The sequence below is a fragment of the Centrocercus urophasianus genome, unplaced genomic scaffold (genome assembly GCF_019232065.1).
Source record: "Centrocercus urophasianus isolate 14NV4802_14NV808 unplaced genomic scaffold, USGS_Curo_1.0 seq_10, whole genome shotgun sequence".
In the NCBI taxonomy this organism is placed as follows: domain Eukaryota; kingdom Metazoa; phylum Chordata; class Aves; order Galliformes; family Phasianidae; genus Centrocercus; species Centrocercus urophasianus.
The window spans coordinates 31282892-31307201 of NW_024884142.1; positions in this window are offsets into that span (position 1 = coordinate 31282892).

The window sequence follows — 24310 nt, forward strand, 5'->3', positions numbered from 1 at the left end:
GTTCCCTTGAGGTGTTTCACTGCATATTCTTTCATGAAATTTAAGTCTTAGAAAGTCATGCCTATTCTGATTGAGATTGCAACAACAGTCTGAGGAAAAAATGAAGGCCTTAATGATCCCTGTAAGACCATAAAACCTCACATTGATTTTTTTCAAGAAGAAAAAACAAACCAAAAACATTCTTATGATTAGTAAGCAGTGGTAACTGTGAGGAATTATGAGAATGGTTGAAGAATGTCAACTCTATATAGATCCAAAGAATAATGTAAATAAGGATAATATAGATGTATAATCACTATAGATCACTAATGTCACTGCAAAGATTTTTAGTCCTTTTGTTTTTACATGAAATATATACGTATTATGAACAAGTTGTATTTTTTCACTCTGAAAAAAAGTTAAACTAATTAATAACAGAACAATTTATTACATCAAATTGGCACAGTAGTTTTCATTAGGACATAGTTTTTGCTGCAAGAACTGCTATGCAATATCACAACTGTCAAGTGATGGCTGACAAATTTTTGATAACAGCAACACCCACTGACTTCATGTAAGGGAAATTTCCTTATGAAATATTTTTTTTCCTGGCACAGAAAGATAAATAGCTTTCCTATGAAATGATGCCAAATCTATTTAACTGAAATACAATTTTGTGAAGTTACAATAGCAAGCAGAGGGTGATCTCATTCCATTTTATCTGTTTCATGCATCACACTGCAAATCAGGAAGAAAGAATATAAGAAAAATATACGTATCTTAAGCAGGCTCATGGGTATACCAACAAATGTGAGGATGTTGGTCAGGAAATAAGATCTATTTAAAATGACCTAAAAACCAACAAAATACTCTTTTGAGCACTTCAAGATTTAATTTATTGGAAAGACTTTACAGCAATTTGAAAGCACGTATTTCATAATACAAGCAATGTTGACTTCTTTCTCTTGGGATCATGCTTGATGATTCCCAGGACTAGCTGCGTGGGCTAATGGGATATGATATAATTAAAAAAATAATAATCAAGATTCATGTTGTTTGCATTTCAGGTTCCCATCCACGCTTTTGATTCATGTTAAGTAAATTCAATTCAAGGAGAAACAAATGGAGAAAAAGACCCTTTTAGCCCCTTAAGAACATTCCTTCACACTGGGATAAAATTATTATAGTAATAAATATTTTAATTAAGAAACATTGGGATTAAAAGTTTGATGATCTTTTCATTACTTTGTAAATACATACGTTTATATCCTTATATATACACTTTTAAAATAATATACACTTTTGCACAGGGTCAATCAATTAGTGTAGTAAGTGACAAAAACCTGATTATGTTTTGACAGCTATGCATAATATATAATAACAAAAATGATTAAATGTCACTTATATTTTTATATTCATTTAAACTTTATGTTTGATACAAGGGTTTCATTATTCATATTTTCTATATAAATTTAATTTTATGTTTTTTTAATGATAAAGGTAACAGAGTTGGAAGTAAGTGAAAAACCTAAAAATATGAATACATTGCAATGTAATGTTTTCTATCCTTCATGCTATTCTAGGACTTCTGAGATGAAAGAAATTAACTGTGAAAATTCATTAATTTCATTCAAATTTGTTGCAAGACAGTGATCAATGCAAAAATTCTCCAGAAGTGCCTTATGGATGGACTTTTTCTCTATTAAAGTCCTCCTACTTTGGCTTTCTTAATGTTCAGGGAAAGTTTAATAGGGGACTTCATTTAAGCTTGAATTTGAGAATTATTATGTAAACGAAATATGATAATTTTTTAATTACCCATCTCCAGGTATGTTTAAATATATATAATACATTATTATTAGTTTGAGTTTTATACACTTCAACACATACAGCTTTATAATTTTCACTTTTTAGTGGCTTGAATATCAAAATTCTCAAATACAAGATTTAGATAGAAAGTTGTTTGGAATGCAAAGACATGAAGCCTAATCCTTAACTTACAGAATGAAAATTTTATAATTTAGATTTTCTTTCTTTTACTTTATTTTTTTCTTTTTCTAACTTGTTTTGTCTTTTCTTAGCATGCCATTGAAAACTGGAAAATCAACAGGAACATATATCTGTACATTATGTATATCTATATATATATACTACATATATAGATATACTAATTTAATCATGATTTTTTTTTCCCTGCTAATACATTGACTAGAAAAAGAAAGCGAAGAAGAAAGGAACTTAAACTGTAAAAACTGGGATCTGTTTTAATTGTGATGGCCTAGTAAATCTGTTTTGGTAATCAAAATGTCTACAGACCATGCATTGTGGTTTTGTACATAAGGGAATCAAATGAGTCAAATAAAACAAGAATTATCTTCCACCATTGGGCATACAACTCATAGCTGTTTTTATTTTTCAGTAATCAGATCCTCTTAAAATATATCCCCTAACATCAGTAGATTGGATTGTAAAGCTAATAAAGTAATATTAAAATAATAAAAAATATGTGTTTCTGAGGGATACTTCATCCATTCTAGGAAAGCAGAAAAGTTCCTACTGAGTGGATCAGTACAGGTCACTAAACACCACTAGTTCTGAGTCCTTGAGATCATATGACTTTACAGACTCAGCTTGGGATTGCATTTTCCTGTCGTATAAGGTCTATGGGGCAAAAACCAGAAATGAACTGTGAAAAAATAGCTGTTTTACTGTTGTACCCAATAATATAAACTCAGAATGTACTTGTAACTCCATAACAGATCATATTTACTAGCATCAATCTTTCTTCACTGTTTGTCCAAACTACTTTATATTATTATTAGATGAATTTGTATCCATATTCACAGACCTGTAGCAACTGTATTTTTCACACAGATACAAAAAAATGGTCTATGTTTTGCCAGTTAGTTTATATCCAAGGTTACTTCCCTTCTTAAATACACAGTTCTTGAGTTTTCAATATGCATCTGAGTCTTTCCTCATTCAGATTGTCACAGAATTTCCTCACATTTAAAAAAATTCTGCTGCAGACTAATTTTTGAAACTGTTTCTTGTCAGTAGTCTTATGACACATAGCATTTCTGTGAATAGAAACAGAAACTGATGTCAAGTGCATTTGCATCTCTCATAAAGCAACAAGAAGTGTTTGAGATGTTTTTGTGTACAGAAAAATATACAACAGAATGTGTAAGTTATACAAATACTGAGATTCTAGAACTTGATTACAGGGCTAAAGTCAAATTACTCTAAATCAATGGAAATCTTAGCACTGGATTGACTTTTGAACTTAATTGAAATTATTATCATGTAGGTCACTCTGAAAGTAGTGCCTCCTATTTATTTCCATGAAAACTACAATAGATACAAGGAGCACAATAACACCATTTGATAGACTAAATTCTCAGCTACAGAACACTGTTTTTCAGCATAGTCACTGCAGATAGTTATGCATTTTTGCTAGCAATGGACGAAAGCTTTCATGCCTCACTTTTAGAAATCACACCACCAGAGGCAACCCACTTTTACTGTCTCCACTGCTGAAATGCATGACCTCACAGTACAAACATCCACCATTCGGTTTCCAGAAAGAACTGATGAAAGTCTATGGGTACCAGGAGGAATTCAATGACACAACTTTACTTCATACACACTTTCATGTCAGATACCATTTTGTCAGACTGCCACTCTGCTGCCATCTGTCACACTGCAACAAAATGTAGTGGAATACTGTCAGGAAGGTTCAGCCTCTACTGCCTTATCACCAACTTCTGTCTTCAACCCAAGCCATTCTATGAGTCTAGGATTCTTGGATTCTATGAATCCATTTTTTAATATTTTTAATCGTAAATATAAAAAATCGTTTGATTTCTTCTTACAAAATGACATGGAAAACAATTTTCTGTATAAACATTTCTAACAGGTTAGTCATATGGATTATTACAAATTTCATATGCACATTAATAACATGAAATATTGACTGGTCAAAAGGAATTAAAAAATGAAATCTCCAAAACTCATTTTATATTTGTGGACACAGAAATAGAGAGTGGTACATCAAAGAAGCACACTGATTTGTATAAGTTATGAAAAGGCTGATGTACTGTATCCAGCCATAATGAGAGGCTGTTAATCTCAGTAGTGTAGTTATTCCATTGAGAATCCTTTGAGCTATTGTTTGCAGTGAATGTCTGATCAACAAACAACCTACTTGCTCGGGACAGTGTTTTTATATGAAAAGGTGTGAAAGTACTGGGGTAGGATACTTTAGACATTTGACTGATGAACATAGGGACACTTTGGAAAGTAGCACAAAAGCAGAATCCTATTTAGAAGAAGAATTCTAGTTCGAAGCTATATGCCAGATGCTGGCATAAAGAGTGATGGTGCTTAGGTCTAATAGAAGTGGAAACACATTAAATCCAGGTGCTGCATCCACCTTTGCAACAAGCAAATGAGAATTATAGAGGATTAGAAAGCTAGTTAGTAGCATTTGCCATTTTTTATTCTCTTTAAAAAATATATTTTAAAAACCCAAATCCCTAATTAAATACAACACCTGTTTCTGTAGTGGCATGACTTGGCAAAGATTTTTCAAAGTCTGGCTAACAAGATAGGAGGCTATGTAAACCTCTCTTCCAAGTTCTGTAGTACTGAGCCTGACTGTGATCCTGAGACAGTCACTTGCCATCTCCCAGACTCAGAATAAGCCAAAGCTCTGTCCTGGTGCTTACAGAAAATAACACAGCAGGGATCAGCTTCTCCTAACAGAATTCTCTTCTGTTCCCAAAAACTTTCACTTCATACACACTTCCCAAAAGGAAATACCCCTGGTCTGTTCAGGATAGTGTCAAATACCAACTAGTTTGAATTAAAGTCATGCCAGTGTCATGCAGTTTTTAAAGGATGTTGGTGCCTTGGCTTCACTTGTTAATCTGCCTGGTTAACATACCTTAGCCACATATGTGCTGATATGAATGAATGAATTCAGCAGTGATGGAGACACTGAAAACTGTTGTTTCTTAACGAGTCTGTGCACTTTATATCTGTAACACATGCAGCATAGTTGCATTCTTCCAGCTATACAGGCTATTAAGCCACTCACACTGCTCCTCTCAATTTTTAAATTTCTTTCTTCCTCTTTTTTTCTTTCCTTCTCTCTCTCTCTCTCTTTTTTTTTTTTTTTTTTTTTTTTTTTTTTAACTTACTTTATTTTATTCTATATTTTGGCTGGAGGGGTAGGAAAAGAAGATTTTTTGCATGTTTTTCTTGATTTTTCTAGCTTACTAGGAAAAATAGCAGAGATGAATGGAAGAGGGAAACCAGTAAGGTTATTAAGAGAGCAGCAGCCCTCTATCTCTGCTGCTCAAGCATTTCAAGACATGTTGCAGTAATATAATCTCATTTTCACGTTTAGACTCTCCTTCTTTCTCTCAGGCCTCATTTTTCTTCCATGAGGCATTTAATCTCTCATATCTTTTTTTCTTCTCATTCATGACCTGGTATCCAATTACAGTAACTATTCTTACTTCCTTGTGTCAGCTATATCTTTTCAGTATTTATCATTTTCAAATAATATCTTTTACTGCAGACTTTTTTCATATTTTTTAGTCTTAAAAGCCAATTAAAATTCACAGGGGCTGATAAGTCTAACATTTTTCTCTGGTTTTAGTGATTTTCATCACAGACAGTTTTTATATGCAAATGCAGTCTTCAGTTTGATATTTCTGAGTTGGGCAAAAAACATGGCCATTAGAAGCTTATGATTCCTACTGAAATTTGCCCCAGGTGAAATGTTTGATTCACTGTAGCTGAAGATCAGAATGATTAGGATATCTGCCTGAAATAGCTATTTTAATACTTCATTTATCATCTTAAAATCTGCACACATCTGCTTTAAAGAGAACTGGCAATTCTGACACAGACAACTGCTATGAGGAACTACCATCTATTTTAAATAGGAACTGATTGCCACCTTTGAGGTAGATAAGCTTTCATGTACCTGTAATATATGTATTAATTTCTGTCCAATATTTATTTTAAATAAACACAATTTAATTTAAAGTTAGTGTTCTGGGCTAAAAGTGTTCAATGGGTAAATTATATTAAATCCAGTTCAGCGTCTATCTATAAATACAGTTGCATTGTAAAGAAATTGGAAATTCCAATGCACAGAGAGACTTATTTATTCTTAATTTGGAAAGATGATGGTGATCATGAAATTTTTCAAGCCACATTTCATGACTTTTCAACAGACAAGGGAAAAGCCACTGATGTCATTGTCTGGACTTCAGGAAGGCCTTTGACACAGTCCCCCCATCAACACCCCTCTCTCCAAACTAGAAAGAAATGAGTTTGAAGGGTGGACCATTGCACAGATGAGGAACTGGTTATAAGGTCGTACACAGAGAGACGTGGTCAGTGTCTCAATGTCCAGGTGGAGATCAGTGCTGAGTGGTGTACCTCATGGATCATACTGGGACTGATGTTTAGTATCTTAATCATTGTCATTATATTTATTTATTTATTTTGCTTGATGTGATGATAAAATTAAAACTAAATATTAATTATTATAAAATGAAATCTTAATTTAATTTTTAAAAATGATTTCATGTTACTCCAAAATGATATTTTTTTTTAAATCCTAAGCGGAAAAAAAAAAAAAAGTTATATTCAGATAACTGCAAATGGTTGGTTGATAATTATAAATATTTGCTCAGGGATGTAAACTGTTATAAAGAGTATATTCATCCTATTTTGCACAACTTCATGTCAGAAAACTACTCTACTTGTGTACAGAGTGCATAGAAAAGTGTTCTTCTTAATCCTTCCTGTTAATACAGTGCTATTCACTGAACTGTAAATAAGAAAATAAACTTATTTTTTTCCAGGATTTCTTGCAATGGTACAGAGAGATGCCATTCAGAGAAGATTTCCTTACCTAGGTTCTAGTTAAAATTGATTTGTGACTGAGATAAAAGTACAAGCATAAAGCCTAATTTTTTTTTCATGAACATCTGAATTACATCTCATATACTAACCAGATTGCCATTCTGAGAGGAAACATGCCCAGGGAAACCATCTTATAACATCCTTCATGGATATCTCTTGCTAGCTGGGTACATTTCCATGTATTCAATAAGGCTTTCCAGACAAGTACATTAGGTCTCTTCTATGAACATTTCAAACTTTTCAACTATTTCTATTAATGTTTCAGTACTCAAAGACCTTTCATAACAATATTTTTTTTAAATATGACCTTTGCCACTCCAAGATTTATATGGTATAAATTAGAATTACTAATAAAATATTGTGCTTAAAATGAACATTATTTAAATCTGAGCTTTAACAGCAATTTTAAAATAATGTAGTGCAACTTAAAATACTAATTCACATACAGAGGTAGTCTGAAAAAGGTTTGCTTTACACTAAAATTTGGAAACAAACAAGTAGTCTGTGTCTGAGTACCAGTTTAAGAGCTTAGAGGAGTTTGAACCTTAAAAAAACCTCATCCACTACAAGTAATTTTCCATCCTTTTTTAAAAAGCAATGAATATATTAATGATGTATGTAGGAGACTATGTGAGCATCTTTTTTACTGTAATAGTGCAGGAACACACAGTGCATCTGTGTACAGCGTACCATCAGGAGATATTAGGAGCAGAAGAATAGCTAAAAACTCCAGTAAGTCTGATACTGTCTATATACATTGAGTTTGCAAATTATTATTATTGCATTATTTTGCAAATAAAGATGTCTTTAATGTCACTTTTTTTCCCACAAACTGTTTTAATAGTTGCAGTTTCCTAACACGAGAAATGCTTAAAATATTTAACATTAAAGATGGTGGTCAGAAACATCTTTCCTTAATATAAAAACATTCTTAGAAAAGTTCACATGCTGATTTAAAGTTTTTTTCCAGGTCAGGATCTTTAATGCAGTGGTTCAAATGGTTGCAATTATTGAAACATACAGATATGCATACATATGCACATTTATCATCATGCAATTTTTTAGGCTGGCACGATCACTAGAAATTATCTAGTGTGCCCCTCTGCTTACAGCAGACATTACTTTGATGTTAGAAATGTGCAAAATAAATTTCTACATCCATTCTTTATTCTTTACAAAAAATAAAGTTTTTTAAAACTTTTTCTTTGGCTATCTTTAAAGAGGTTAGAGTTAAGATTCCTGGCTGAGTGAAGAATAGAACATCAAATAAAATTCACATACATATCTAACTAATATATTCTAAAAATATACAATTGTGTATTTCTTTCAGATTTGATTTACTTTTATAATATCCTTGATGTAAAAACAGACTACAAAAAGAAGTGTCTCCTTTATCCACTCCTTTTCTTATTCCCATTAAAGCTATGTATATCCCCTCATTTTAAAATTCTGGCTGTGTGATTCATTCCACTGTGTTGCAGTAATTGTTACGTTTTCACACTTTTCCTTCAGCATTAATTATTCAATTTCATCTGTTTAGTAATTGTGCTTTCAGACAATAGAAAACTATAGGTAAAAGAAAATCTGCTGCCTCAAAAAATTTGGAGCTCAGCATGGATTTCCTGCAGCGTTTGCTGAATCTTCCAGAATCTGCTATTTGTTTTCTTTAAAAAAAAAAGAAAAAGGAAGTTCCCACAATAACACATTTTAGGAAAAAAAAGATTTCACTGTGTTCTAAATATTTCTAAACATTCCTGTGTTCAAAAGTATTTAGAAGTATTTAGAAGAAAATGAGAAGATAAGTTCTTCACATTCATCTTACTGCATTATTAAGTATATCACTGTAATTACCAACACTGATAATCAGAGCTGCTGATTGTCATAGCAGAACCGATAGGCTATGACACTTATCCTCTGTGACTAACCTCTGCCACCTCTGAAACCCCATTCATTTGAAAGTTTTTCTTTAGTATAATAGAAGCTTTGACTACACAGGAATACAACAATTTACTTTTAAAGATTTGCTTTTTCTTAAAGAAAATATAACAAGAAAAGAATGTCAAGATTAGTCAGCTGAAAATGGTAGCCTTTACTGTCCAGCAGTGAAGATTTCTCAGCTTAACATATTTTACTATCTAGCCTGAAACTTAATACAGGCTGAGCATTGAAAAAGGAAATGAAAAATACACATGAAATTTTCATAGAACTTCCAAAGCAATGAAGAAAAGGATTTACTTACATATTTTCTCAATATGTTTTAATTTATTTTAAGGAATTTGAGCATCAATTATCACCTATTTTTCTTTAAATCTATACCCAGTCTCTGTTTGAATTTGCATCTGCAACCAAAAAGACTCCTGTGGGTCAGGAGACATGAACACACCCAAAACAGAAAGGAGGAAGAAAACAAGTTCCAGATCTTTCCATGTATTCCTTTCCTCACTTGAGGTTCATTAGTAATTTGGACTATAATCTGAGTTTGAAAGCGCGCTCTTAAGCAATGACAACTAGGGGGCAAAGTATAGGGAGGAAAAGGAAACTACTATAGGAACATAGTGAGGTATAACTGTTAAGTGCAGGAAAAGGAGATAGCTGAGGTGAAGTAGGTCAGGTCATGCCTCTTCTAGTGATAGATGGATCTGTGACATTCTATCTCTTGAGAGACTAAGACTATTTACATTATAAGTTCTTAGGTTGTTTGGCTTGTCTGATGCACAACTTTGAGAGAAATTGAAAGAGAACTAAGCAGTACTAAAACTAATTTCATCCTAGCTTAATTTTAGTACAAGTCCTATCAATATTCTTACTCTTTATGATCATTCACACTTATCAAAGCAAAATTATTCCAGAAAAACAACCACTTCATAGAAACAAGATAGCAATGTAATGTCCCACTGGATTGTTGTAGGACCCATGCATCTTCTAATATGACATGATTATTTTTCCCATTTGTCCTCTGTAGGCCACTCAGTTCTGTACTCTCAATTGATTGCTCTTCTAGCCAGTGGTACTATGATAAAACAAAGTTCTTCAGGTAGAAAAGTGTAATTTTACCATTAGTAGAGCTAAACATATGTTTTTCAAATGTCAGATTTTGGAACATTATAGGATTTATAACCATTAGTTGAAACACTGGATATATTTTTTTTCTTCTTTCTCATTGACCTGCACTGTCAATGTTCTTTCCAACCAGTATACTTGTAATTGTTACTACTGCAATAGTAAATTTATCACACCAAAATTGTAGTTGCAATTAGTTGAAGAAGTTCACACAACAGAAAATTTGCAAAGAAAATGATAAAATTATTTACAGTAGATGAAGAATAGTGGCTGACAATGATGTATTCTCTCTGGCCATAAGATCTGGAGCTGTTTCAGAAGTAAATGTAAACAAAAGCTTTAACATGGTGGAGCACCAGGACCTAGTTCTGGAGCTATGCAAGAATTGAAATGAACAAAATTATGCTATTAATGTAGCAAGAAATACAGATCATGTTTAAAAAGCTAGAGTTATTGTTTGGAGCTTCTAGAAAGGAAAACATTTGCTTGAGAGTGTTTAGCTCTGCCACTGTGTACAATACATCCATGGTATGTAGACAACCGCAGACTTACATGAAAGAACTGCAACAGTAAATTTGCTTCCTTTCACATAATAAAATGCCTTACCTGTAAAAAAAAAAAAAAAAAAAAAAAAAAAAAGGCAGTTTCTTGCTCTGTTAAACCACACTGCAAGTAATTAATTTATCCCTATGTTAAAGAGAGTTATGCAAAGAGAGCAGGAAAGGTTAATGAGTAGCCGAAAAAGATGTTCATATCCTGATGATCGGAAACTTCCTGATTACCATACTAGATTTCTCATTTTTCCCTGACCATCTGAAGGTTTGATAATTAATCCCAGCTTTGTCACCTAGACTCTCAGTATTGCCAATAAAGATATTTCATAAGTGCCAATAATGGGTAAATCAGCTTTGAGAGGTGATCAACACTCACTTGGCAGTACAGACAGTTCAAACTTTGACATGGGTAAACATAGATCAGATTGGGAAACGTGTGTTTCCAGAATGTTCTCTGCTTGCATGTGGTGATCCCATGCATCTATTCTGTCAAACATGTTTGATTTTCATAATGACGTACAAATTTCATGCCCGCATGCAAGTCACTTGTTGGGAATGGTACGTAGCCAATGTTAATTTTCCACCTATTTGGTTAGGACAAGTTGGAGTAAATCAAAACCATGTTAGAGACTATGTTAAATATTTAACGATGTCAGCCTTGTGCCACTGCATGGGAATCTTGCCTGGCACTATGCACGCAGTTTTAGAGGGTAAAAGCAGCCCAAACATTTTTTTTTTCTTAATATTCATAGGTCATTTTAAAATCTGGATATTTTTAATGAACGAATGAACAACTTTAATTTTTTACCTAAAAGCTATTCATCCATCATTTTTACATTAATTGACACTAGGCAATGTAAGACTCTGCATTGCTAAGTGGCAAAAAACAGGCCTCCTGCTGAAACATTCAAATGTTCCAAGTCTACTTTTAGCTAGTTAAATATCTAGCAATTCATGGAATACTTAATCTAGCTAAACTAATGCTGCAAAGCAGTAGGTGGTAAATGGTAAAGATTTAGATCCAGCTCTCTAGTATAAAATTATCTCTACAGTCTTTATGTCCTCTGGTTAAAAAAATAATAAAATTAGACCTTGTTAGCATCTTATTTTAAAATAGTCATAGAAATATGCAGAGCTAGAATTACACCTCTGTTGGATGTTTCTCTTGGAAGTGTCAGATTTACATAAACATATTTAAAGCAACGTTGAAATAAAAATATTGGAAAAATGTAGCTAACAAAGTAGTGCCATCACACTGGAAAAGCTCCTGTTGCTAAATCTCCCATTCCATTCTTACTTTACATTGTTTACATTGTCATAGAGTGAGCCTTAGCATAAACCCCAAAGATTTACCTTGAATTTTATGCAGTATAGAATATCATATTTCACAAAGTTGTATTCATTTGCATTATATCATCATAGCAAAGATGTAAAAATTAAGTCTCAGAGTTTTCTTCAGAGAAGGCAAATATTCATATTTATTTTCTGGTAAAAGTCAAATAATAAGTGCATAATCGGTACCTATAATTAACAGTAAAGATAAGATGCAGTAAGTACAACTGCAGGATGACCACTAATAGTCCAATTTCTGTGTTTTCCTTGCAGAACTACATTTTTTTTCATTTTAGGAACCAAAAATTTCACATTTCCTGTTGCTTTCATGCACTGTGGTGATCAAGGTGGATAACACACAGGGAAAAGGCTGTGCAGATGGTCTCTGTATTTTTCCATGACAATGACATATTACTATGCAAATAAAAATATTTCTTGGAATGTGTTCCATTCCCTCTGTCACTGCCTCATCTTCTGTATCTTTTTTCTTGTCTACATAAAAGCAAAGCAGTGCAAGAAATTTTTCCAGTCACTGAACTGGTCTTCATTTCTTCTTCCGATGTAACACAATGAGGTCAGTTCACGAGCAACAAAATATGCTAGTATAGTTAACAGCATGTAAAAACACAGTACATGTAAAAATATAATTTCTCAGACATCCCCATCAACATAGGTATGTTTATGAAGAAATATTAATCAATAATAATTATTTCCTGTTATGACAGAAAAATGCTAGCTGTTGATCATCCATAATACGGATGAATATGTGTTTCATTGTGTAGACATAATTTGATGTGGTAAACATATACTTATTTTAGTTATTTCCTTTTGATACTGTAAAGATTATTCATATTTACAAATATTTCTTCCTCTTCTATATCCCTTAATGCAATCTTCATAATACATATTTTCAAATGATTTATTTATTTTTAGTGCAAAAAGTATTTAAGCATTTTGAAATAGTTCTTTATAGCTTGGATTATTTATTACAAACTAATTTAAATAATTAAAAAATAAAAGAAGAACAAAACCAAAAATATCTAGATAAATTTAATTGCCCAGGGTAACCAAAGTATCTGTACTGCATTGCTACTTATATGCCCAATGATACAGAAAAATCAATACATCATACTTTAAAAGTACTATTTTTATGTTTGTGCATAGTTCTTATATTATTTAATTATCTTCAAAGAACCTTTCTGTTTTAGGAAGAAATATAGAAAACTATTTAATCAATAACATTTTTCCTTTGATGTTATCATAACCCGTTTGCTTTTATCAGGTTATGAAATGTTTATGGTTAAACAAAGCTTGCTGAATGTTTATTTGATTTATCAGCTTTCTGCAGGTGGTTTCTTTTCAGAAAATAAACTGAAGACTTGGGCGCCTATCCAGAACAGCCCATGAGCACATGCCCTATTTTAAGCACAGTTTATTGTTTTGGTGTTCATTTATTTATTTATTTATTGCCTGGATCTAAACTTGTATTGGCATGAGACCCCAGTTCTGTTCTTTTTCTTTTGTCCTGTCTTTTCCTTCTTTTCTCATGACTTAGGAGAATGAAATAGTCTTAATTATGATGTAGTGCAAAATTCTATGGAGGAATGTACAAGTTTTTCTTGTTCACACTATGAACTGTGCAGACACCTGGAAACTTTATCTTTAGTTCTCTACACATCAGCTTGTCACCATTTTTCAACAGTTAGTTTATACCATAATGGCACCATGAGTGGGAACCTAAGTCACTGTTTCTCTGCTGCCGAAGTAATCATACACCTGTTTTCTGCTGGAAAAATCACAGCAGTTGATGTCTTGGCTTTTTAACTTACAAGACGGTGATAAACTAGCATGATGTAAACATCTGAATTTGTCAGACTTTCTCTTAGTGTTTGCAAACTGAACAAGAACAGCACAACACTGGCACATGTGTCTCTTTCACATGACAGAAAATAATGTAACCAGTAAAAAAATTATAAACATGGCTAGCAAGGGCAGAGAAATCTTCCTGTTTGTTTCACTTAGAAAACTAGAAACACTGCTTAAAACTATCACGTGAATAATAATCATATATTTCCAGAGCACGAGAACATCTGAGGTATGTTCAGCCATCTACATAAGTCCATTAGAATTGCAACAGAAACCTTTTCCTTATGGTCCACAGCTTATGTGCAAACCACAGCACACTGTACAGACTGAAGTTTTAAGTTAAATAAAAATAAATGAAGAAAAGGAAAGAGAAGTAACTTCAAATGTAACTGTCCCCTGAAAAAAAAGAGATAATTGTTGCCAAGGTTTAAATATATGTAAACTTAGATACTAAGTTAATTGAAATACTACAAAGAATTCTAGGAATTAGAGTACCAACCCACAGAATAGAGACAAAAATTCAAGAATTTAACCTACGGGAAATATTTCCTTGACTTCAGCACTGGTGATGTCCCATCTTAAAAGACTCTTTATAAGATGGTGTCTAATATCCTATCTCTAGTTGTGACCAATCTCTAATGTTTTATGAAATCTTTCCATCCCATGCTACAAAGTGGAGATAGGCATCAAAAGGAGAAAAAAATATTGAACCCAGTAGATGTCTTATCAAAGTGGTAAAGCTTTAAATTAACACGTTATCAGACGTAAAGCATCTTATGCAATAAACAAAGACAGATGACTCCTTTAAGCCTTCCTCAGTTGGAATAACTTCAGTGTCTGACACTCCCTAACACATCCTACAGTTCCTTATATGTGCTTACTTAAAAAAAAAAAAAAAGTAAATGGCTTAGGTTCTGTTTCTATAGCAATTCAATTTCATGAACTGATCAACATCTTTTTCTGTATGTTTGACATCTCCTTATAACTAGAATCTCTCTCACTTTCTTATTTCAGATACAGTATTCGAGACACTCCTCTAATAAGTCAATTGCTGGGGTGCTGTTAGTCTGATCAGTATTCTGGACATTGTCTTGTGTTCTTCTAAGTACACTAAAGAAGCTCACTTTCAGAAATTCCCTCTTTTAGCCTAATAATGGAATGTAACCAGTCACACTTGGTAACAATAATACTGTACTAAAAAGAATAAATAATTCCTAAAACATCTTTACATCTGCTGGCCAAAACATTAAAAAACAACAACAACAACAACAAAACAGATACAAGTTTGCTGGTGAACTTATTTGTTCTACTTTCTAATAATATTTTCCCATGGTCCACTATCACTTTTGGCACTTTATTTTACTTATCTTGCTCTTTCAGTGATTCTCTGGCAAATAAGCCACACCTCACATCATTTAAAAATAAGACAAATAACTGTTTAGCATCTCTATATCAGTCATCATTACAGTATCTTAATGTTTCATAAATATTAATTTCAATCTTCCCCTCATCTTAGTAAAAGAAAGGGATGGTAATCCTGTTAAATTAAGCGGAGATAGGAATTATAAAGAAGCATGGTGGGTGAAATACTGAACATAAACTAGCCGTGTGTGCTTGTAGCCCAGAAAGTCGAACATGTCCTGGGCTGCATCACAGGTGTAGCCAGCAGATCAAAGGAGGTGATTTCTCATGAGATCCCACAATGTTAAGTATAAAGGAAAAAATGAAGAAGTTATTAATAATAATCATTAAAAAAAATTAGTTTTCAATGACTTAAAATACTACCACTGATGTTTTGTGGAAGAAAGACAGGGTTAATTAATCAAACAGTTTACCTTTAACATTCTCTGCCTATTTGTTCAGTATGCACCCTTCAATTTTGAAGAAAAAGCAGACAGGATGATACAAGTGACATGTTTTCTTTCCCTAGTACTGAGTCATTCTATCAGCTGGCCATCCTCTCATTGCATTGGAGTGTGACATAATTATCATATCACATATACTCCAGTAAAGTCTATCTTCTACCTCTTTCTTCCTTCCTTTACCAATCTGTCTTGAACTACTGTCTACTTATCTGATTATTATTTTTCTAATCCAGCAAATCTTGATCTCATTCTTTTCAAATTTCTCACTACAGACTAGGGATCCTTGCTCAGTCCCCAGCAATATCACAACATAACAATCTCCAATCCTATTATTTTTCTCTGAGCACCTTTCCTTTCTGCTAAAGCACTTTTCTCTTTCTTACTGTGAGGATGGTATCTAAGCAGGGAAGAGAGGGTACCATTTCCAGCCATGGAGTGGCAGAGAAAACACTTAGCCACAGCTTAACATAAGCATGGCATACAGACCTGTTTTGCAATTTTGGTCACTGAAGTCTACTAAGTCTTAACATCTTGTGTGATACCTATATTTTTTTTTGTGAGATCTTTTGCATTACAAAATGGAGATTCTGAAGCAAAAAGCACAGTTCTCGTACATGTGCTACCTTCTTCATTTATACAGGTCTTGATCAGGAGATTTACATAATTTCTGTTGTGAATTTCAATGTACTCTCCATATTTATGGAGTAACATTTTGTCTTGTTTTAAAGAGTATCAAAAATTCATCTGAATTGCTGCATATAGCTTTCACAAACAAATAATCTTTCCTAAAGTTTAGTACAAGATTATTAGTGACTGAAAAAAGGGTCAGATAGCTTTAAAAGTAGCATCCTCACTGGCTTCAACCATAATTCATCTAAAAATATTTATTTCAATTCTTTCTTTTCCAAAAGTATTGATATTGTTAGCGTCATGTTAAAGATTCAAATGATCCAGAAGAAAACTCAGAGGAAAAGGATAGACATGAAGGCTCCTGGGAACAAAGCACAGCTAATCTGGAGTATTGAATTGCCTGACAATTCAGATAATACTTTTAACTTTAAAGAAATTCTGAGTCACCAAATACTTGTTTTACCTAAGTATGTTTACAACAATAGGTCAGTTGTCATCCATGTTCCTAACCCGGTCAAGTTGCTTGAAGCTCAGCCTCATGCATTAAATGTGCTAGAAGTCAACAGACCTTTTTAGATTTCCCCTGCAAAGTCAAGGCTTGCATAATTTATAGACCCTGCAGTTTGAATGAAAAATATTACTGCTCATTTATTTCTCAGTAACATTTATGAAATAAATCTGTATCTCCACTGGAACCAAAAGCAAACTATAGCAATAGAAAAGGAGATCACAAGAAATAATAACAAAGGTAATTTTTAAATACAGTGCCATCGGTATTTTCTACTGCCAAACGTAGATAAGTCAATAAGCAAAATTCTGGTTTTGAATGTACAGCAGGAAAGCATAGCACCTCTTGTGCTTTATGCTGTTGTTGGCCTTGCAGCACGTCTTCTTGTGAATCCAGTTCTTAGTCCCTGCTGTATGCACTGTCATATAGCCCTTTTTTTTCATTTCTTCTTCTGAGATATTCATAACTATTTTTTTTTTTTTTTTTTTTTTTTTTTTTTTTTTTTTTAATGGTGAGCAGTAGATATCAGGCCAGCAAGTGATTTAAAAGCTTTCCTAAAAATGTATATATTTGATTAGATTTAATTAATTCAAAGAATTTGTATTTTTCTGATAACTTTCTTAAAATGAATAAAGTAATACAGTCAGTATCAAACTTCCAGCTTTTCAGAAATTGACTAACATATCTGCTAATTTGAAATGTATCATCTTAATACACATTTAATCAAGCCAATAGACCTTAAATTACTCCTGATTTAGTATTCAAAAAGACTTTTCAAGGGGGTATTTTCACTGAGCCAAAAAGCATTAGCTCTGGCTTTTCTTCCTGAAATTAGTAGACCTATAAGACTTAATAAAGGTGTGAGAGAACAAAATGGATAAATTAAAGACACAAGATATTGTATATTTTCCTAATATTTTCCTAAACGTAATAAATAATTATAAATCCTATTAATTACTTACCTCATATGTTACTGGTTCTAAGGACAATTTCCCTAAGTCTATATTTATGCAAGCTGGCATTTCATTCTGCAGCTATCAAATAGTACCATATGTGCTGCCTTTTCTAAGAGGGATAATAAGTTATATTTGGAAACATTTGTTAAAATGTAAGATAAGTAAAATTTAATAAAGTATTCAACTAAAACTGGATTAATATTCTCCTTTAATTCTATTCCATTCAAGATTTATGCCGTCTTCATCACTGTTAGACTATGAATGCCTCCCTATTTTGCCCTATTCAGCTGTGTATTAGTATGTAGGATTCATCTCAATTATATTAAGGCTAAAACTTTAGATTATATTAATCTAAATCTTAGGTCTCTTGTCAAAAAGTATCATCTGACCATGTAGTCAACTAATAAGCTAGTCATTAAAGAATAAATACCCTGAGATGCTGATTCATCTCACCCTCAGTTTACTGTCAAAAATACAAAGGATTAATTGTTCTAGGGGAGATTCCTATTGGTGGCAAGTTAAAAATTTTGCGTATAGTTTTTTGTTTGATAGGTTTGTTTCCCTTTTGTTTTCCCTTTTCACCATTACCTGACATTGCACCTATCACAGGTGGACAGAGGAAGCTTTTACACATAGTATCATCTATCATCCTCTCCTTCCCACAGGAGCCAGGAACTTGCAGGTCTAATTCTCTGAGACAGTCAATGAGAGCTTATGAAATACCATAGGAGCTCACTGACTGGAGACATATTCTGTATTAAGCTCTATTTTATTTTATTTTATTTTATTTTATTTTATTTTATTTCTGCATAAAGCACGTCATTTTCAGTTATTTCTTATCTATTCAATCTCTTTTATTTTTTTATAGGCTACTCAGATAACCTGTCAGTTTTTAATGTTGACATACATAAGAAATCACAGAATCACGGGCTTTGGAAGGGACCTCCAGAGATCACTGAGTCCAACCCCACTCCTACACCAGGTAGCATACAATAGATTGCTGTCAGGTAGCATCCTGACATGTTTTGAATTTCTCCATAGGAGACTGCACAACCTCTCTGAGCAGCATGTTCCAGTGCTTCTTCCCCTTATCTTAAAGAAGTGTTTCTGTATGTAAGAATGGAGGTGAGTTGTTAATAACAGAATATTACAAGCCATTTCAGTGAATTTAATGTGTGACTAAATGTGGACTCAGAGGGCAGTTTTATGGTAGATGATTCCACTACAACTAAAATTCCAGTTCAGCCTTTTCAAAACATGGCTGTACAGACATAGCAAGAGTCACTTTTCTGGATAGCAACAATCCTGCAACTATATGTCAGTGCACAACACTTTGAAACTCAGTGAATTGTATCTGAGTACAGGAGTAGTGATCACTGTCATGATATTCTGCAGAACAAAGGAATATCAAATTTAAATAGTTGGATCCAATAATACAAATATAAGTGAAATTCTTACCACTTCAAGTTTGTATTCATATATCCCAACAAAACTTTAGGTAAAATGTATCAATAAAAATCAATAAGTCAGAATCAGTAAGTCAACCAATGAGGAAAAAATCAAGTCAGAATATTACAGAACAAAATTTTAAAAGGCTTAATTTTTTCCAATTTATAAACAGAAGCACAGGATCATCTAGGTTGGAAAAGACTTTCAAGATCACTAAGTCCAATCATTATTTTTATCTACTGAGTCCCATCACTAGACCTGCACACCTCTTCAGGGATGGGGACTCCTTCACTGCCCTGAGCAGCCTGTTCCTCTCTCTGTCACTGAATAAACTTTTCTTAATATGCCATTTAAACCTCCCTTGGCCCAACTCAAAACCATTTCCTCATCCAATCACATGTCATCTGAGAAAAGAGACCAATATCCATCCTGCCACAGCCTTTATTCAGGTTGCTATAAGAGTGATGCGGTCCCCCTTAGCCTCCTTTTCTCCAAATTAAAAAAAAATAAAAATCAAACAAGTGGCTCAGACACTGTTAATAACTTTTTTTTTCATAGAATCACCAAGGTTGGAAAAGCCCTCCAAGATCATTCAGTCCACCTATCACCAATATTTCCGGCTAAACTATGTCCCTCAGAACAACATCTTGAACACCTCCAGAGATTGTGACTCCATCACCACCCTGGGCAGCCTATTCATCTGTATCTCACCATTCTCTAGGAGAAGAAGTATTTCCTAATGTCCAAACTGAATCTCCTGTGGCACAACTTGAGGCCATTCCCTCTAGTCTTATCCCTAGTTACGTGGAAGAAGAGGTGGATCGCTACCTCACCACAACCTCCCTTCAAGTAATTGTAGGGAGCGATAAGGTCTCCCTTGAGCCTTCTCCAGACTAAACAATCCCAGCTCCCTCAGGGTCTCCCCATAAGACTTGTGTTCCAGACCTCTCATCAGCTTCTTTGCCTTCTCTGAACACACCCCATTGCCTTGATGTCATTCTTGTATTGAGGGGCCCCAAACTGAACACAGTTCTTGTGGCGCAGTCGCACCAAAGCTAAGTGCAGAGGGACGATCACTTCCCTGCTCCTCCTGGCAACGCTATTTCTGATACAAGCCAGGATGCCGTTGTCCTTCTTGGCCACCTGAGCCCACTGCTGAGTGATGTTCAGCAGATTGTCCACCAATACCCTCAGGTCCACTTCCTCTACATAGTCCTCCAGCCAATCTGCTCCAAACCTGTAGAGTTGTCTGGGGTTGTTGTGGTTAAAGTGCAGGACCCAGGTCTTGTTGAACTTCATTCCACTCGTCTCAGCCCAGTGATTCAGCTTATTCAGATCACTCTGCAGGGCCTTCCTTCCCCCACATAGATAAAAACTTCCTGCCAAGTTGGTGTAATCTGCAAACATACTGAGGGTGCACTCCGTGCTCTCATCCAGGTTATAAAACCTGTTTTAATATACCTAAATACAAATATTTTAACTGATTATTGAAAGCCTGATTATCTGCAGAGAACTTAGTAGGAACTCCTAGAAGAACAATACTGTGAGTAGTTCTTTGTTTCCATAGCAGAAATTCTTCATTATATACAACTAATAGTGCAAGCACAAAAAACTGCAACCTGGATAGGCATTTTAATTAAATAAGTAAAACTCACAGTTTTTTTTCAGTTTATATTAAGTAGATCAGATGAACTTTTAAAGGATTTATGGAGATCAATTATCTGAGATTTTTATTTAGCTCAGCCTGTGCAGAACAGGTTGCCATTTTTCAGTGCTTTGTGCAGAACGGTGTGCCTTATGATGTTTTACTAAAAAGTGCTCAGAAAATGCAGTCTCTTTCATCTTTCCATAATCTTTCTTATTTCACGTCCTTCCTTGAGATCATTTAACTTTTTTTCTGTGTATTAATTTCCTTAAGTATTCCCAATTCCTTCATGGGCTACCAACTTCTCTGAACAAAATGTTCTTCTATTTCTTTGTCAAACTTTCTACTAATCCCCTGGTCCATACTTGAAAAAGATAGCTCTCTAACCAGCCATGAATTAATTCTTTGGTTTTTTTTTTTTTTTTTTTTTTTTTTTTCCCATTTTGTCATTTTATAGCAGCTGAGTTAAATTTTTTATTCTCTGGATCTCTCATCTATATTTCTTTGGTTGTATTAAAGAGCATAACCTGATATGAGAAATAGCCAAAGCTCATCATAAAGTGTCAGCTATTGTTTTTAGCTGAAACGGAATGAGAGGAAGACCTAGAACAAAGCTTTGTCTTTGTCTTTCCTGCGCAGGGACACAAGGGAGAAGCATACATGCCTAATCTTAAACTTTGAAATCATATCACAAGAGTTCTACTCTGCTTTCAAAGATGTAATTTACTTCAACAATGACTCAAGTATGGAAGTCACAATTCTAAGAGTAGTGCTGGAGAAGAAAAATAAAAAGAAGGAATAAGAAAAATACTTCTATTAATCCTCTGAATTACTGTACATTATTTTATGTTTGTATGCAGTTAAAGCTAAAAATTCCCTTACAGAAAGCACTTATGCCCTTCTATATTCTCATTCATAAAGCAAAAATAAACCTAAATCTCCCCTTTTTCATTCTACTCTCACTAGGAACATTTTTTTTACTTTGAAGCAGTTAATGTCATGAACTATACAATTGATTGGTTAGTCAGTAACTGAGCTAAAGTCTGCTAGACTGAATCAGTGATGCAATGTTCCAAGGGAATTTCACCTTTTTCCAAAGTAATAAGGTTGTAACATACTGATTAACAAAACTCCTATCTAATGATGATAGGATATTGCTGAGAGTCATAACATAAACTTTCCTTTTTTTTTTGCTTCTGATCATCTAACCTTTAGCTCTTTGATCGTGCATGCTCCCTTCTCAGAAGAGATTGGTTCATCTTACCTATATCCATTTGCTAATGGTCCAAACTGAGGTTTTCTTGCTCAATAAACAAACAAACAAACAAACAAACAAATAAATTTGCCCCTATTTAATGCGCATATAAGTCTGGGAAATTGTATTATTTATTAATAATTGTTTTTAACTGTCTGGAGAAGAGGAGGCTCAGGGGAGACCTCATTGCATTCTACGACCTCCTGAAGGGAGGTTGTGGTGAAGAGGGATTTGGCCTCTTCTCAGTAACCAGCTTCTCGGAATACTCTTCAGCTTGTCCAAAATTCTGATGTAAGCTTCCTAAAATTTACTATTTAAAACTGATTACAGATCTTTTTATTGATCTGGATCACTTTTCAGATTGAAATCCACTACTGTTTCAGATTATGAAACAAAGTGGACAGACCCAAAATTGAGATCTGCCCATAATGGCTTCTTCAAGAAAATAAAGGATTTTTAATTCTGGAATCTATAAAACACATGGGAAAAGGAACAGTGGACTTTAGTCCCTGCTTTAAGGATTATTCAGGAACTTTGTTATAACTGAAAAATAACAATAAAGGAGTAAATTAACTATACTCAGCGGCTGGAAAAAAGGAGGAAATACTCGTAAATGGCTTTTGGCATAAAAATGGATGCTAAACACTATATTGTGAAAATATCAGTTTTGAATGGTAGGTCATTCTAGGAGCAACTTTTAGACCAAGGTACTCTCAAGTTACATTTTCCACAAAGTCTAGCTCAACATTCTGAAGACTGAAATATACATTTAGGAATGAAAAAGCACCTGCATAGCTCAGCTGTAAAGATAGTAGTGTACCGTTCATTTGTAAACGTTAAATTGTTACTCTGTTATCTCCCTGAATACTGAGACAGCACCCTAATAATCTAAGTCCTATCATTAACACACTGCAGTAACAAAATTTCAGTTTATATTAACTTCTCTATCAACTGCTCATTTAATGGAATAGCTGCACAGCAGACCCACGTAATTAACAATGACAAGTCTCTTACTTATGTTTCAGATTATTTCTCACAACACTTGGAAATCTCGATGATAGATTTCTGTATTGATAATTATAACAATTTCTCTGTTTTTTAATGTATTTGTGGTGGGTTCACCAAGTCTGTTTTAGCAACTCCTAAACTTCTCCTTATTTCATGTAGCAAATTAAGGTCTTGTTCTTATATAGAAAAGGCCAGAAACTCTCATCTGGGACTAACAAAGAAAGGTTTAGCTTCAGGGTACCTGGACAATCAATTGTTGCTTAATTAGGTTTGTAATTACTAGTGACTGTCTCATTATAAAAAGCAAATTATATTGATGTGCCATTTGAACTTATCCCCATAGCATTAGTTTGTGGTCATAAACATCAGTAATTCAGGCTGCAAATCAGTACTAATGTTTGCTTAGATCCAGAAAGCAATTCTAAAGGTAGTATTAGAGTTGCAGAACAGGACAAATGTTATCTTATTTTGGGCAAAAGAATTTCAGATCTTTATTCTGGCAAACTTGAACTGGATTCCCATGTAGTTCAGATGCAGTCAAGCCAACACTCAGTAAAAAACAGAGTTCTGACAGAATGATTGATAAGAACCTCATGAAATAACAAGCAAATCAGTGACTGTATGCAGACATAGGTAACAAAGCAATATAGATCCTGGCTCAGTCAAGAATCTGAAATGTGACATGAATGTGTCAGATTGAACTAAACACATTTAGCAGTCACATGAGAGACGTGGATGTCTCCAAAAGGGATTAATTAACCTCATTTAAGATGAGTATTTGAAATACATACAATTATATACTTCAGAATACGTTTATTTTTCTTCCTCTAGGAGCCTGGAGTGATTAGTTCAGATTATGTTGTCTCTCTTTTATATAGTACGTGAGAATAATCCTATTCCAAGTGTTCCTTTGCCTAAATATCCTGAGTGATCTGATTAGGCATTCTTTCTCAGAGCATGCTTAATTGGTACTGGCTGTTTTAAGCCCCATATGACTGAGTCTAACTCAAGTTTTATCCAGTGTCTTAACGACTAAAGCAAGGTATGGTGCCTGGTACCAATTCACTACTCCGCCTAAAATTTCCCACTTTTCAGGATGCTACTTTGACCATATTGCTGTGGACTATACAGTTTAATGTAAGAGCCACTGGACTAGAGTTTGAATATGAATATATAAATATATAAATATATAAATATATAAATATATGAATATATAAATATATAAATATATAAATATATAAATATATAAATATAT